This window comes from Coptis chinensis, chromosome 1 (assembly GCF_015680905.1).
Source record: "Coptis chinensis isolate HL-2020 chromosome 1, ASM1568090v1, whole genome shotgun sequence".
Classification (NCBI taxonomy): Eukaryota; Viridiplantae; Streptophyta; class Magnoliopsida; order Ranunculales; family Ranunculaceae; genus Coptis; species Coptis chinensis.
The window spans coordinates 80,009,506-80,026,015 of NC_141456.1; the positions used below are offsets into that span (position 1 = coordinate 80,009,506).

The 16,510-nt window shown below is 38.1% G+C and overlaps 2 long non-coding RNA genes and 1 pseudogene across 2 annotated transcripts; all 3 read right to left on the reverse strand.

The window, feature by feature from the left end:
* Positions 1 to 1,543: 1,543 nt before the first annotated feature.
* LOC147525360 (uncharacterized) lies at positions 1,544 to 2,009 on the reverse strand. The gene is made up of 3 exons (XR_015198028.1): positions 1,916 to 2,009; positions 1,722 to 1,826; positions 1,544 to 1,614 (listed from the first exon to the last, which is right to left on the reverse strand). It is a non-coding gene; the product is annotated as an uncharacterized LOC147525360 (long non-coding RNA).
* A 2,338-nt stretch (positions 2,010 to 4,347) lies between these two features.
* LOC147525361 (uncharacterized) lies at positions 4,348 to 5,210 on the reverse strand. The gene is made up of 3 exons (XR_015198029.1): positions 5,179 to 5,210; positions 4,923 to 5,042; positions 4,348 to 4,365 (listed from the first exon to the last, which is right to left on the reverse strand). It is a non-coding gene; the product is annotated as an uncharacterized LOC147525361 (long non-coding RNA).
* Positions 5,211 to 5,632: 422 nt separating this feature from the next.
* On the reverse strand, positions 5,633 to 8,738 carry LOC147525362 (heat shock 70 kDa protein 1 pseudogene; annotated as a pseudogene).
* Between the last annotated feature and the right edge of the window lie 7,772 nt (positions 8,739 to 16,510).

Here is a 16,510-nt window from a genome sequence, read left to right on the forward strand (position 1 = left end):
CGGTAATCCCAGATTCTATATGATAAAGCCCTTCTAAGAGAATAAGATCTTGTTTGTCGGATAATAGGTTGTTATTGATTATAAACAACCTATTTGTAACCGAAAAGAAAAGAAGGGAAACACCGCCAGCCAAGTAGAGATAAGTTTATGTGATTGGGGAGGAGGATCATATAGAATGAAAGCCGCTGGTGATTCGTTACTATGAGCAGCCGAGACGGCATCAATTTATTCTTATGTTCCTCGAAAAGAGTGATCAAAAAAAGTACCGCTCCATTTCAAGATACCAATACACATGCGGTACCATGGAAATATGATTCTCATATAGTAACGCATGGAACATCCATCTTACTACTCCCGGCCGAAGTGCACTGTGATGCATCATTCCGACAAGCTACTATCAATGAGCCATCCCTTAGTCCAATAGCTAACTTGGCGGAGTAAGCGGGATCGCCAGAGAGAAGATGCTACATTTCGAGGAAGTAGAAAGAAAGAGGAAAGGCGGTTGTGGGTTACCTTAGGCAAAAAGAAAGACAAATGGGGCATTCCTCCCCTTTTACACGTAACAAAGACAAGCAGAGCACATTCTAGAAGGGAAATCCACAAACGAAGGAAAGAGAGCACTTTTGCTTCCAAACAAACATAGATCATCCCGTAGAGACTATGTAAAGCCCTTCCAAAACCCAAACGCTTACTCGGTTCTTAATACCTCAAACGCTGACTTGTCGGGCTTTCTTATCGGGTGGCAATGGATTATGAAGTATACCAGCCATAAAAATTGAATGCTACTTTTGCATCCAATCCTATTGTCACTCTTTTCTTGAGGAAATCATCATGAGTAGTACCTCCAAACAAGTCACTCTAGACAACAACATTGAGATCAATTATACACACTAATGTAAAAGGGTGATGTCTTTCAAGTGAAGTAGCGGAACTAGGTATATCCGAAAGTACATTATCCAAATTCAAACTGCAGGTCCCATTATCAATATAAGAGGGACCAACGCAGACTAGAGACCGAAGCACATACAAAAATCCTGTTCATAGATGTGAGCGGATCACCTAATTGACCTAATCTATTATTTAGAATTAGTCATACAGTTAGTAAAACGAACTGCCATCACTTTGAACAAAGACCAACTATTTAAAAATAGAGGGAGAATTCACTTCGTTGGTCGGGTAACAATCTTCCGACATGTTAACTGTTAATATCCCGATGACATGGAAAGGGTCCTACGATCGATTTTGACCGGTGGTCTATGTAATGTAGATCGGATGGATTAGTTTCCTCTCGCTTTGAGAGGTGTATTCCACAGCGCCAAAGTCGTTGATCGGATATTGGTTTGACGCTTTAGGCAGGAACTCTTGTCATCATTTTGGTAAGCTAATTTTCTGTGGATATAAAGAAAATAGTCTATGATGATGCTATGGGGAATGTGTATGTTAGGATGTAATACAATTTTACAATTATTAATGAAAAGGGGTAGGGGACCTCTCAAACAACCTCGCTTGCTTATAAAAAAAAAATAGTAACTGTAATCATTTACCTTGATATGGTGCCAACATGGTTTTTGAGAACTTCTATTCACTTGGATCCCTTTTAAAGCTATCAACGCACTACAAGTTAAAAATTTAAGCAATTAATGTCAATATAAGAAATAAAAAAGTCTACATATATAATACAAAAAGTATACCAATAAATGCGTATGGAAATAGTTACGTACGTGTTGATAATGATTTCCATGTCACCGGTGCATTTACCATGTAATGAATCCAACCAATAAACATCCATACTAGACAAGTCGATGACAATCACAATCCAATGGAAGCTAAAACCAAACAAGTTATTAACTAGCATTTAATATGTATTTGTAACCAAATATGAGTTCAACAAAACCAATATAATATATGTCCATACCTTGGGTTGTAAGGAATGAAAACAATTTCATTCATGTTTGCTTCCCTCAGTCTATCAAGAACAAGTTTAGTTTTTTCTTTTGAATCCACAACACCAAGACAGCCGGGTTGACAAACAAATATCCATCTCTAGAACAAACAAATTTCTCATACAAGCATCTGAAATGTGAAAACACAACTCATTTTATAAGCGCAGTAAACATTCAATAAAATAGTTAGTAACAACGTAAGTTTTATCACCTCATATATGCAACCATACAAGGAGACTCGACAGATTCAAGATTACAAACATCCTTCACGCCATTTGTCTCTATGTATGAAAACTCTATGTTATCTCCGAATAATTCTTGTCCATATGGAAACTTAAGTTAGACCACTTTGAATAATTGTACCAATCATGGCACCAAAGGAAGTGCATAGATCGCTTCCTTTGTTGTGGGCTACCGACTTAGTTTTTTTCGCCTTTTACTTTTACTTTCGGTTGCCCTATTTTATCCTGATTCAGAAACCGAAAAATAAAAGATAAGCATAAAAAATTATAATGTCATGTCTAGCAAGGGTGGCCGTAACATGGCCTATGTGTACGTGGACTGGAAGTGGTCTCAGAGGTATCCGGCGCTGGCTTGAAGTGTCCTGCAGTGGGCTGTGTTATGGCCTATGTGTATGTGGAGCGGAAGTGCCAGATGCACATCTACACAAATTGGAGGTGGAATGTTTACTTGTGTAAGGATCATGAGGTGGATTAGAAGGAAGAAATGTATAAATAGAGGGAGCTAGACAGAAAAAGGGAGGTCCGATCCTAAAGTGGGATTCTTATAAATTTACAATCATCGATATTTTTTTTTACCTGGTTGGCTTTCACCACTAATTCCCTGGGCCAAGCAACGTGTGATCCAATAGCGTCTTCCACAAATTTCAACTTATCACCAACTGGTACAGGAAGAAGAGCTTGTTCTTTACCTTCCAAAATCTTCCCAACTGCTACATGTGAGTTGTATTGCCCTAAGGGAACATTGTGCAACTTAGTTTCCGGTCCAAGCTCCTCGTAGACTATACCCTTAGCAACAACATTGGATTTGAAATCCACACCAAACTGCAACTCCGCCCTAAGATGAATTGTAAAGTCATAATGGGTTAATTGCAAATACAACATAAAACAGGGATTCAAGCACTAGTATTCACCTTTCCAAGATCCCATGTATGATTTCAATGACCGTGCAACGACTTTGTTACTTCAGCATTTTCCTTTTTAGAAGTTTTGGTGGTATAGGAGAATTAGCCTCTTTGGTCTTCAACAAATTTTAGGTGAGAATATTTAGAACTAAAAAAAAAAAAAAAAAAAAAACTAGACACACACAAAAAATATTTTAAAGTACTTCAAAATAAATTAAAACTTAATGAAATTACCTCAATGCCTTTCAATACTAAGTGCTTTGGCCAAGCAACTTGTGATCCAAGAGCATCTTTCAAAATTACCAGCTCATCTCGAACTGGTATAGGAAGAGCAACATGATATTTACCTTCCAAAATCTTATCAACTGATACGCGTGCATTGTTTGGCCCTAAGGGAACATTGTGCAACTTAGTCTCTGGTCCAAGCTCCACGTAAACCTTACCCTTAGCAACAATATTGGACTTGGAACCCACAGCCAAACTGCAACTCAGGTCCTAATTGTATACAGAGTTTTTAGTAATTAACAATATGAAAATAACGAAGTGGATTAGAAGACTGTGTGCTAATCAGATTCAGAACCTATCTATTATATTAAGTAAAATGTGATACTGCAAGGATTGTGACAACGATACCTTTCAAGAGGAAGCATAGGATTTGGAAGTGGGGAATGACTTGTTCCCTTAGCATGTACCTTCCTAAAAATCAGGGTTCGAGTTTTTTCCCAAAGATCTACTCTTCTCTTCCTTGTTCTTCGGCTATATATGTTAGAGAATATTTACAAAATAAAAACGAAATAGGAAACAAAAAACACCCAATTCTAAAGTAGTGTAAACAATATTTAAAAGCTTACTTTACGCTTGCTATGTGCACCACCTAAAGGGGGGATATGGTCTCTATTGTCACTTTTGTGGCTATTCGAAGCAATTTTTTCCGACGCAAGAGAAGTGAGACGATCATTAAATTTTGCTTCTAACTCCTTGTATTTATTCTTCAATTCTTTTCTTTTTTTCCGTTCTTCCTTTCCCTTTTCTTCTGCCTTTTTTCTTTTTTGTTCTTCCTTTTTTCTTTTTTCCTCTTCCTCGCGAGCTTTCGACTCCAATGCACGCACATGTTTCTTAGATCCACGCTTTATTAGGCGAAAGTACTGTGTGGGGGTGACTCCATCTCCTACGCCTCTAACACGACCACCGTGTTCCGGAGTACCCAATGCCGAGTCGATGCGCCTTTAGTACCCTCAACCTCTAAAGTTCCTTCCTTGACTGCGTTTGATAATCATCCTACAAGATAATGAGTGTGGATGTAGACTTATCAGTCACCCAAAACCACAAAAGCAGAAAACAAAGAGTGCAAGATTTGAATTAATAAGAGGGTTGGTCACAACCATAATCTACACCTTGTTTATTGTTTCTAAGCAAGTATCTCGACAACCCATCAAAAGTTTCTCAAAAGTGTTGTCACCCTTTTGAACTTTGATTTATACAGTGGACTTAATAATCACCCTCAAAAAAAAAAGGAGTTTTATGACACCCTACTGAAGTGATTTTGAACCCCTCCCCACCCCCAGTATCCATTCTAGTTGTGCACGCATGGGGCAGCATGAAAAGGAGTGCAAGTGGGTAACTTATATTCTTAAAATTTTCCATGTACCATTCAAGAACTGCCCCTTAGTATGATAAGCTAAGCAACATGATCAAATATAGAAAGTAAAACAAGAGAAGCAAATCATCACCTTGGTCAATGTGGCACCTTTCTACTGCCTCTATATTGTAACCTTATTATTACTATTAATATAACATTCACACTATACTAGGAAGTATACTAGACTGAAACGTACTATTCTCTCTGCAACTTCCTTGGTAGCATCATTTGCATAGTTACCATCTTTGCCTTGGAGGGAAAGTTGCCACCCATAAGACCTGTCCTTTCCAATAAATGATGCGCCCTCCTCTTGTCTCTGTTTTGAAGTATATAGCACATCAAATAATAACAAATTAGAGGAATGCAATATTACATAAATAAAAACAAATTAAAGGAATGCTATATTACATATCAAATAACAAATTAGAGGAATGCTATATACATTTACTTACCTTTTTCTCCACGCGATTAGCAATACTCATCCCCGTTGCTCGGGTGGTTAAACTTCTTTTGCTTTTCGCGGCGTTGATTGCACTTCGCTAAGATTCTTACAAATTAAAAAAAATAAATAAATACGTGTTATGTACTAGAGCTTTTTTAAACCATTTCTTGAAATAATACTTTAGCCGGAAGTAGTTTTGAATGAGAAAAACATTCCTATAATGCCCTTAAAGTGATTAACTCAAGAAGATAACTTCGTCGCCTATAGGAACAATTACTGATATGGGATTGTAAAATGGCATTAGGTTATACACTCGAGAAAACCTCAATATCCAGCAGACATCCCGAAAACCTCAAGGTAATAGCATAGTGAGATCGTGAATCGCGGTATATAGCAAATAAAGAGAACAAGCATAACAGCCTAACGTGAATGCGGACGATAGCTTTCTTGTTCTCTCTCGTCCCCTAGTAGCTAGTTTTGAGTTCCCTTCCTCTAGTAGCTAGGCTGCTTCTAGTAGCTAGATTGTTTTGGTTTGGAGTGGGGTGGGACGATGTGATACTCAAGTATTCCCCTGTACTGGTACTCTTTCCCCGATCGAAATTTCTTGGGTCAGCTGGGTCAAGCTTGGCACCGATCTTCTCGTCCTTGATAGTGTTCCTCATGTTGTAAGCATAGTTCTCCAAAGCATTTTTCGACTCAACCTTCTTCTTGTGTTCCTCATCCTCAGATTTGTATTTCTCTGCCTCCTGGACCATCTTCTCGATTTCATCCTTGGACAACCTACCCTTGTCATTGGTGATGGTAATCTTATTCTTCTGCCCTGTGGTCTTGTCCTCAGCAGAGACATTCAAGATACCATTGGCATCAATGTCAAAGCAAACAGAACTGGGGACACCACGGGAGCGGGGGGATTCCCCGAAAGCTCAAATTTACCCAAAGATGTTGTTGTCCCCGGTTCTGGTTCTCTCACCCTCGAATACGGATCAACACACCGGCTGGTTGTCGAGTATGTAGAAAGACCTGTTCCTTCTTGGTGGGGATGGTTGTGTTCCCTTGGGATCAAGGTAGTCATGACACCTCCGGCAGCTTCAAACCCAAGGGAAAGTGGAGTGGTGAAAGTAGCAAAAGGTCTTGGACCTTCTCGTTACCCTCACCACTAAGAATAGCAGCTTGAACAATGGCACCATAAGCAAATGACCTCATCGAGATTGATGCTCTTTGCAGAGCTCCTTTCCATTAAAGAAATCCTAGAAAAGCTGGCTGAACCTTTGGGAATTCTAGTGGAACCACCAACAAGTACAGCATCATGGACAGTACTCTTGTCCATCTTAGCATCTCTCAAGCACTTCTCAACAGGCTCCATACACTTTCTGAACAAATCCATGTTGAGTTCCTCAAATCTGCCTCGGGTAATGGTGGTATAAAAGTCGATACCCTCAAACAAGGAGTCAATTTCAATTGTGGTTTGAGCAGTGGATGAAAGAGTCCTCTTTGCCCTCTCACATGATGTCCTCAACCTCCTAAGAGCTCTAGGATTTCCACTGATGTCTTTCTTGTGCTTTTCTTGAACTCTTGCACAAAGTGATTCACCATTCTGTTGTCAAAATCCTCCCCTCCAAGATGGGTGTCACCAGCAGTTGCCTTAACCTCAAAAATACCCTCTTCAATAGTAAGAAGAGAGACATCAAAAGTACCACCACCGAGATCAAAGATAAGCACATTCTTCTCACCAACACTTGTAGCCTTCTTATCAAGACCATAAGCAATAGCAGCAGCAGTTGGCTAAGGCAGGAGCATCTCTACAACCGAATGAAGCTACCTGGACAAATGGCAGACCTACATGGTTGGTTGCAGAAGTAGGAAGCACCTTTTGATAGGCTTTTTAGATTTGATTAATTGTATCCTACCCCAAGTTTGTTGACAATGAGCCGAGAGTCATCAAAGACAGTTAGACTTCGAGATGCCGAGCTCCCCGAGCCATGTTAAGCCCGTAAGACTTTGTAATTATTCGATCGTGTGTGCGTAGAAGTAAGGCCTAAGCTTCTTAACGAGAACACTAATGAAAGGGTAGACAAGTCGATCTAGAGTACCCTCGTCTCTGCGTCGAAAGCGAGTTCACCGACGGTACACCGATGTTGTGAATACAAACTCCCACGAAATTCTAATCATCTAGACATAGATTTAGTTATTATAAATTTAGATCGAATATCATTTTGTCACATTCTCGCACAATTTTCAGTCAGCGACCCTTGAACTTCGGTAAGCATGATTAAACAATGGCGGACTTGACCGTGAATACAAAGGCAAGGCAGCAGAAAAACTCGACAAGGAATACAAAGGGCGGCGGCAGAAGAATGAAGACGAACCAAACCAAATGACAAATCTAAAGTAGAAGCATAGAGAGATAAAGCGAGACTTTTACTGTTGCGATATGGAGATAACAGGTTTAAACACTTAGTCATGCCAACCGATAACTTCGGAAGGGAGACTACAACAGCTAAGGATGACATGCAACCAAGAATAGATGATGCAAGGGAATCCACCTAGAATCTTACAAGATAAATTCTCGCAAGCTCTCTTGTATAATCAACCCTACTTGGAATCTAAAAAAAAAGGAAACCACAAATCAACAAAATCCACTCAAACTAAAGTTGGCCTTCGCCACAAGTCCAACCTCCCCGTGCACGACCTCTTTGCTTGGAATCCACCAAGACATGGATACTAGCTTCTTTAGGACTTTCAAGAAACTAAGACGGTAAAACAATAACTTGCATGCATGTACAAACAAAAGCAAAATAAAATTAAGAGAAATAATGCACCAGAAATTCAGTGTAAGTCTACTTTTTACAAAAGTATCCCAATCTTCTTGACCGATTACTTTTCTATACAACTTTGGTATTTTCTTGAGTCTCTTCGGTTTATTCTTAAAAGGTAAGATGTACCGTCTAGTAAGACGAGACTTGAATGCTTTCCACAACCTGCCCATCGCACTTGTGCGAATAGATCTTTCGTTTGTGTCCAACTTAAATTTTTCCTATTTGTAGGTAGCATATTAGTTAATCATGTAAACAAAATGAAATTAGCTTATAAAGCATTAGATTAATGTACCTTCAAAGAGATCCACAAATTTTTCTTCAATGTTGGTGATACATCTTTCCAATTAGTTATTGTAATCCTTACTCTTGCCCCTCACCAAGTAGCCTCCATAACTACCGATGTCGGTTCCACCTTGACCAATTGGTTGCCCGATTCATTATAAACAACTCCTTGATATTCACCCTTTTTCAATTTTTTATTTTTACACACTTTGCCAGCTCTTCCGACTTTCCTTTTTTGCTTGAACCTTTTTGCTACTTTGCCTCGTCAACTTCCATATCTTTTGAGCCCAACCGCTTCTCACGAAGTCCGAATGGTCTTCAAAGCCATCTTCCGAGTTTGAATGCCCTTGTGAACCATCTTTGGAGTTGAATGATCTTTTGAGCCATCTTCCGAGTCTGAATTCTCTTGAATTTGAATACTCTTGTGATTCTCAATGCTCTTACGGATCCATGAGTGTACTGTAAAGACCATTTTGTTTTTGCAAGGTTTGTCAATATATATATATATATATATATATATATATATATATATATATATATAGCTTCCATATATAAAGCTTCCACCAAGTAGGTCTTTAATTGTTTAGAAATGTAAACATGCAAATGTAAACAGCACTAGTCATCTCAGTTTAGCTGTAAGTTTAACACAAAAACTTGAAACATTCTTAAAACCTGATAAAAAAACAACAAAAAAAATAAGAAAAAGAAAAGAAAAGTCCCATAATGACTAGTAAGAAGTCTTATTTAACTTAAAGAAAAACTCATTCGGCTCGACCCAAATCCCTTCACAATTTTCACGAGCATAAGGCAATGGCAATTCATTAGCTAAATCAAAGGAGTCAATAGTTGGCGGCCTTTGTCTCGTAATGGAATCATCATCGAACCCAAAGATCATCGTTCTTATTATGATAGTCTCTTTCAGGAGTTGCAAGGACAACCCACTCATCCCATATTTAGTTGGTCACTCACATAAAAACTTGCTTGGCTTGGGGCGCTAAAATAAAAGGGTCGAACTTGTGGCCAACTTTACCAAGTTGGCGGATGTGAAACCCAATTCATCAACCTTAATGCCTCTCTTTGCTGTCAACCCAATCACACTTGAAAATAGGAATCTCTCGAAGGTCAAGTAATCCAACACCCATACTTCCGGTAGCACACCATAAAAAGCACATATCCGAAATTACAGGATTCTTGTCCTTGGCACTAGAAATCATTCTTCTTGAGCCCACTACACTTGACTCCACTGTTTTGGTTGACTAGTTTAGCTTCTCGGTCCTTTGTGTGATAGCGAAAACCCTTAACTTCATATCCGAATATTTTAGCACATCTAGACTAGGTCCCATGGCCAAAAACTGCAACGTTTGGAGACTTTGTTATTTGGTATGTCTTGCTCTTCCTCAACCTGGTTCTCAAACAATATTAAGAACAGTTGTTTTTAATTTTTAAGTAACAATAGAGTGTTAACAAAACATACCTTTTGGCGAAGCCAATTAATAAAGGTGCGATTATGCTCGGCTTTTATCCATTTTACACCCTTTTGCGATGATTTTGAAGCCTTAGGTAGTCCATATGCTCCCTTTTATGTTAATAATTAAAAGAATACAAGTATTAACTACCAGCTCCCTTATAGAAAACGTTGGAGATAAACATCTAGTTAAATTGAACTATTGTGCGTTTATCTACTTACTTGATATAAGGTGAACTTCTTTCATGTTTTCCAACACATAAAGATGTGCTTGTTGCCGGACTTCTCATCAACTTCAACAACATGCGAACCCCAATCGGGTCTTCCACTGCAAATTGTATCTCCATCTTCCAAATCATTGTCTGTCATGTTTCTTGTGGAAGGAACTCCAATTGCATCTACTTCACTCAAGAATTCAGCACAAAACTCAACGGCTTCTTCTCGCAATATAATTCTCCATACATCCATCCTTACGGGCGGTTTTAGATTCCTAACATATCCCTTTAACACCATCATGTACCTAGAAAGTTTTTTAAAGCTTTAAACCTTTGATACGTGCATTGTGAGACATTTAATAAATAAATTAAAAAAATCATTCACTTACCTCTCAAAGGGATACATCCATCGGAAAAAAACTGGACCACATAGCTCGACCTCCCTTACAAGATGAACTGTCAAATGCACCATGATGTCGAAGAATGATGGTGGGAAAAACTTTTCTAACAAACACAAAGTTACCACCAAATCTTTCTGAATATTATCCAATTTCGACACATCCACTATTTTTGTGCAAAGAGCATTAAAGAAGAAGCATAACCGAATAATGGTATACCTCACATGCTTTGGCAACACCGATCGTATCGCCACAGGAAGAAGTTGTTGCATTAGTCGGTGGCAATCATGAGATTTAAGACCATATAATTTCAAATCTTTCATTGAAACACAAGATTTGAAATTAGAACAATATCCATCTGGGACCTTCAGTTCAAGCGATTATTGTTGCAAACTTCCTCTTTCTCTTCTCTAGATAATGTATAACATGCTGGCGGTAGGTAGAATCTTGTCCCTCTCTTCTCTGGTGCTAGTTCTTCCCTTAAGTGCATCTCTACAAGGTCAAGTCGGCTTTGAAGTGAATCCTTTGTTTTCAATGGAATATTAAGCAAAGTCCCAATGATGCTATCACACACATTTTTCTCAATATGCATGACATCCAGTTATGTCTCAAAAGCAAATGTCTCGGTAAAGGCAACTCAAAAATATAGATCTCTTTTTCCAAATGACCTTCCTCATGATTTTTGTGTACACCATCAGTTTTCCTCCGCTTTGGTGTTTTTCAGATCCTTAGAACTTATTTGCTCCTTTCCCCTTTTTTTTTTCTTTGAACCTTTGGACCTAATTAGCCTTCTCCTTCTTTGATTTTTTTGACTTTCTAGCACTTTCTGGGTGGCTTTCCCCATGAGTTTTTGAAATGCTCAACTTTTGTGAAGATTTGCACCCCATTCAATGATTCTGGACTTGATCGCAGCTCTTGCTTACCATTAAATGGTCTTTTCTCCTTTCGGTACGGATGGTTTTCTGGAAGCCATCTCCTGTGTGCCTGGTATACATTCTTCTTGCCGTGTTTCAATCTAATAGAATCTGTATTTTCCCCGCATACTGGACAAGCAAGATACCCCTTGACAGTACAACCAGCTAAGTTTCCAAAGGCGGGAAAATCACTGATTGTCCACAATAGCACAGCCCTAAGTATAAAGGATTCTTGCTTATAGGCATCATATACCTCAACACCGGCTGCCATAACAACTGAAGATCTTCAATCAAAGGTGCAAGATAAACATCAATGTTGTTACCGGGTTAGTGCGGACTGATATCAACAATGTTAACATTAAGAACTTTCTCTTCATGCACAGCCATGGTGGCGGGTTGTAAATTCGCCAATATAACGGGCCAACAACTATGTGTCTGCTGCTAAGAGAATCGTGTGGATTAAAGCCATCGGTTGAAAGTGCAAACCGAAGACTTCTCGAATCACCGCAAACTCGGCCAAGATTGATCGGCGTGTCTCCATGCTTGGGAATCAGGTGGGGTGACTCATTTGACCATCAACTACCTCTCTTTCATTCGCGCATGCCATACCAAATTCTTCACCGCCGTTTCAACAGATTGAAACATTTTTTTTTTTAAGTCTAGGGATTATTGGGAAATACCATAGTACTTTTGCTGGAACACTATAATTTTGGTCAGGATTATTCTTTTTCACCTTATACCTTGACGCTCCACATGTAGGACAAGTAGTTCTATCCTTGTTTATTAAACCTCTATAGAGAATACAATCATTGGGACATGCGTGAATCTTCTCATGCTTTATTCCAAAAACAGACAAAGTTTTTCCTTCTCTCTCATGGTCAAAGGCACTCATTGCAATCTGGGAGCATATCCTTAAACAGAGCCAACACCATAGAGAAGCTTTTATCAGACCACCCACTCATTGCCTTCACATTGAAAAGCTTAACCAGAGATGATAACTTGGTGTATTTTTTACACCCGTCGTACAAAGGTAAATCAGCTTCTTCAATCAGTTCACAAAGTTTTTCGGGGGTTCCCCATGAAAGTCTCCCCGAAGTGGCCTCAAACATTTTTGCGATGTTTGCGGCCTCATCTAGTCCACCCTCATCAAAACCTTCCTCGACTCCCTACTTTCGATCTGACTCCTTTTGGAGCATCTTCCCCATGCCACACCCATGTGCAATACGTTTGTTCAATCCTTTTCGTTCTCGGATGACGTCCCACCTCCACTATATCAAATTAGGTACATATTCCCACATTCAATGCATGGACCGGGGTATACAATTCTTCGTTTTGCATTATCAAAAGCAAATGTAAGAAACTGATTAACGCCTTCTACATATTCAGTAGAAAATATATCTCTCGACATCCATGACTTGTCCATCTCGGGCTACCAAAACAAAATCGATAAGTCCTTATCATTAGACAAAACAAGCAAATACGAAAATAGAGTTAACTGAAAAATATAGTCTAGTTTAAAATTAAAAAACAAAAAATCATGTTAGATAACCATTTGTGAAACCTTCGTTTATAGCCCCTAAAGTAAACCTTCGTTTATAGCCCCTAAAGTAAACCTTCGTTTATAGCCCCTAAAGTAAACCTTCGTTTCATAAACCAAAAAAATAAAACACTAACGACCACCTCAAATCAGGAATAAAGCACAAATTGTAAAAAAAAATCCAAATCAAATGAAAACCCATACCTTACTTTTACATTACTTTTACATTTTTTAGAAGACATCATATACTCATTTTTTTTCATATACTCATTGACTGATCCAGGTAGGGAACGGGAAAAGCAATGGTAGTTTGAGACTTATTCCCTTTCTTGTAGTTGGAAAGATCGTGCCATGCAGTAGTCATTCTTATACTTAGCTAGGTACAAAATCGATATTCTTATTTATGCAAAGAACTCTGTTATACAAAATTGTTCCTATTGAAAAAATATAGGACCGTGCCTAGTATTTTTGTGAAAGATTATCTGTATATAGTAGTTAAAAATGAACAAGAAAGCACCCATTTGGAAAGGGTTGACGGAACTATGTAAAACTCAGCAACTTCACAAAAGCATGGGACAACAGAATAATTTTGTACCTTCGTTGTACCTTGCGCTTAATTATAAATGAAAATTGAAGTTCTCTTATTTCCCCATCCATTGATCCATGTAGACATGTAGTGATTGTCTCGGAATGAGAGTAGTATGAGACAGCAAATCAATTTCGTATAATTATGTATCTTAGTTAAAAGTAAACAAACTTAGACGTTATATCAATTTTTCCAGTTAATTTTTTCGATCTACAGAGTTAACTTAAACATAAAGCTTAAATATTAGGTTATTGCAGTTTCTGTTCATTATGTATTTATGCTGTGTAAAATTTCAAAGTGAAGTAATTCTATTTTATTTCTTAAAAAAACAAGATTCAACAGCAAGGATCTCAATGGCAGACGGACTTGTCACAAAAACAAAATTATACCCCAATTCAGATCCAAACACCGGCATGGAGTGATATCTTCACCGGCGTCTGAATATATTTTTTCCATTGATTTCATGTTTTCATTCACAAATTTTACAGAGAATTCCTACATAAGTAGACCTTTAAAAAGACCTTACTTCTCCCTCCAAACCCGATGACGTTGAGACGTGAACTTCTGTACAAGTTCTTCAAGGATTCCCAATAAAAACTAAATCCTACTCTATTGTATGCACTTCCTACCACATCTCTCTATGCTTTCAACCCGAAGCTTACATATCTGAGAGAATTCCTACATAAGTAAAAAGACCTTACTTCTCCTCCAAACCCAATACAAGTTCTTCAAGGATTCCCAATAAAAAATAAAACACTAACGACCACCTCAAATCGAATAAAGCACAAATTGTAAAAAAAATCCAAATCAAATGAAAACCCATACCTTACTTGATTTAACTGGATATTGTTGTTCGAGAGAGTTGTGAACACGTAGAAATCCTAATCACAATCAATTGAAATTCCCCTGTTCCAAATAAAATATTGGTATACAACTCAAAACCAAAACTTTTAACCGCAACAAATTCAAAAAATATTGGTATCGAATAGAGATAAAGAACTAACCTTGTCTGTCTTCAATTACCGAACTGAATTTTGGAGAGGTAATAAATTTTAGATGGAGAATGAGTGAAGAGAGAGTCGTGAGGAATTGATTTAGGTTGAGAGAGTGAATTGAAGATAGAGTCGCGAAGTGTGTTTAGACTTTGAGTTTGAAGGAACGAAGCTCGCGAAAGTGTTTCTGTTTTTCGTGTTTGTATGATTACAGAATTTGAAGAGTTTCAACTAAAGCGGGAGTTGATGAGCGAACGTGGTTACGTGGGTGTGTCGTGTTTTTTTGTTTTTAGTGGAGCTGTGGTCTTAGACAAAAAACTACCTAGGTCATATAATGGGTCAAACGGTCACTCGTGTTTTTTTGTTTTTAGTGAAATAGTCACAAATAGTTCTCCACACATATACACCTTTTTTAGAAAAAACCATTTGTGACCGTTTCGAAAACGCACGTCACTAAAAACTTTATAAAACAGTCACAAAAACCCTTTTATGCCATTTGTGACCGTTTCGAACAGAACAGTCACAAATACCATTTTAAAACAGTCACAAAAAGCCTTTTTTCTACTAGTGAGTATAGATTATAGTTAGTGACATGCGCCCGACACACGTATCAAATGGAATAGTCCCCGCACAATTCGGTGATAGCTTATAGAAAGAAACAAGCAAAAGAGGTTCCATTAGCTCTGAAAAGAAAGATTGGTGATGACTCTTGGACCAAGTTAGGGGGCAGCAATGCGCTCCCCATCTGTAAGGTGGCCTCCATGTTGATTGGGGATCCCATCCATATGTTCCAGCTTTTTTAAGTTGGCCAGGCTGCAAATTGGTTTCTTCGCTCAAATTAGCCCTCGATCTGAGGAGGAGGGACACAAAACATTGGAAAAAAAATATACTTTCTGAGCTTGTTAATATGTATTATTCTAGGCTTAACAAAATCAGGTTAGAGAAGATTGTAGCTTCTTGATGGGGTCAAGGTCAATCAGTTTGACATGCATATGAAATGTCAAAAATACAAAAGAGATTCTGCCAAATTTTTTATAGAATGTGATGTTTTATAGTTATCGTTAAAGACATTTGAACCAAGTATTAAGTTATCTTTGTTCATGTAAGGATGTACTTATAGATTTTCATCTTTGTTCATGTAAGGATATTTGACGTCGTATTCGTCTTTGTTCATGCGTTGTAATTTTAAAGACATTTGAACCAAGTCTTGTTCTTTGCTTCGTATTTAATAGATTTATTGTTATACAAGTCTTGTTCTTTCTCGAACGCCTTGCTCACTTTGTCGAAAGATAAAGCTTGCGGACTTCGAATATCTGCGAGGATCACCCCCGGTCAAAGATTGTCTAGTAAAACTGGTACCCCAAATATCTTGCCCCGAAGTTTTAGCCGGAAAGTATTCAAAAAGGTGGATATCTGGAGTGCTTTGGTGTCATCTTTCATGCCCTTTTAGCTGGATATGAGTCTTTTGTCGGTTTGCGCTATGGACAGTAATACTTTTGATGTATTATTTCTTCTTTGGCCTCCATGCATCTTATGACACGGCAAAGCAGTCTCGTATGGAGAAAGAGAATCACCCAACAAGAAGAAGAAGGCTGAAGAGGGGGATTCTTCGGTGGTAACAACGAATTGATGAAGGCGTTGGATGTTTTGGTAGAGACAACTGAAGATGAAGAATCAGAACAAGGGAGTGGTAATGACACATTTTCTGAATCTGCAGCTGGACTGTAAATAAATTTACTTTCATTCATTAGTTTGCAAGTAGTTATAGACTGTTGGTGATATATGGTGTTATAGATTGATGCTTTACTTTTTAGTTTGAACATAGGATGTGTTTGAAAATGAATATTTGAAGGATTTGGCTTTGTACATAATGCAATTAATCTGATTTATAGAGATTGTCTCTTTTTCTATCAAGTGTTTTTTGTTCAAGTAAAGGTTGTTCTCAACAGGCTGCACTTAAAGGTAAAGGAGCAGAAAAATAAACTGCTTTTGATTGGAATATGCGTGTTCCTGTTTTGTAAGTGTACATGATGCGAAGACTGCTCCATCTTTTAAAACACTTCTTCGAGTCTTTATATTCCGCATATTTTTGTAAGGCTACAGTTTAGTGAGTCAATATAAGCTTCAAACTCCAACG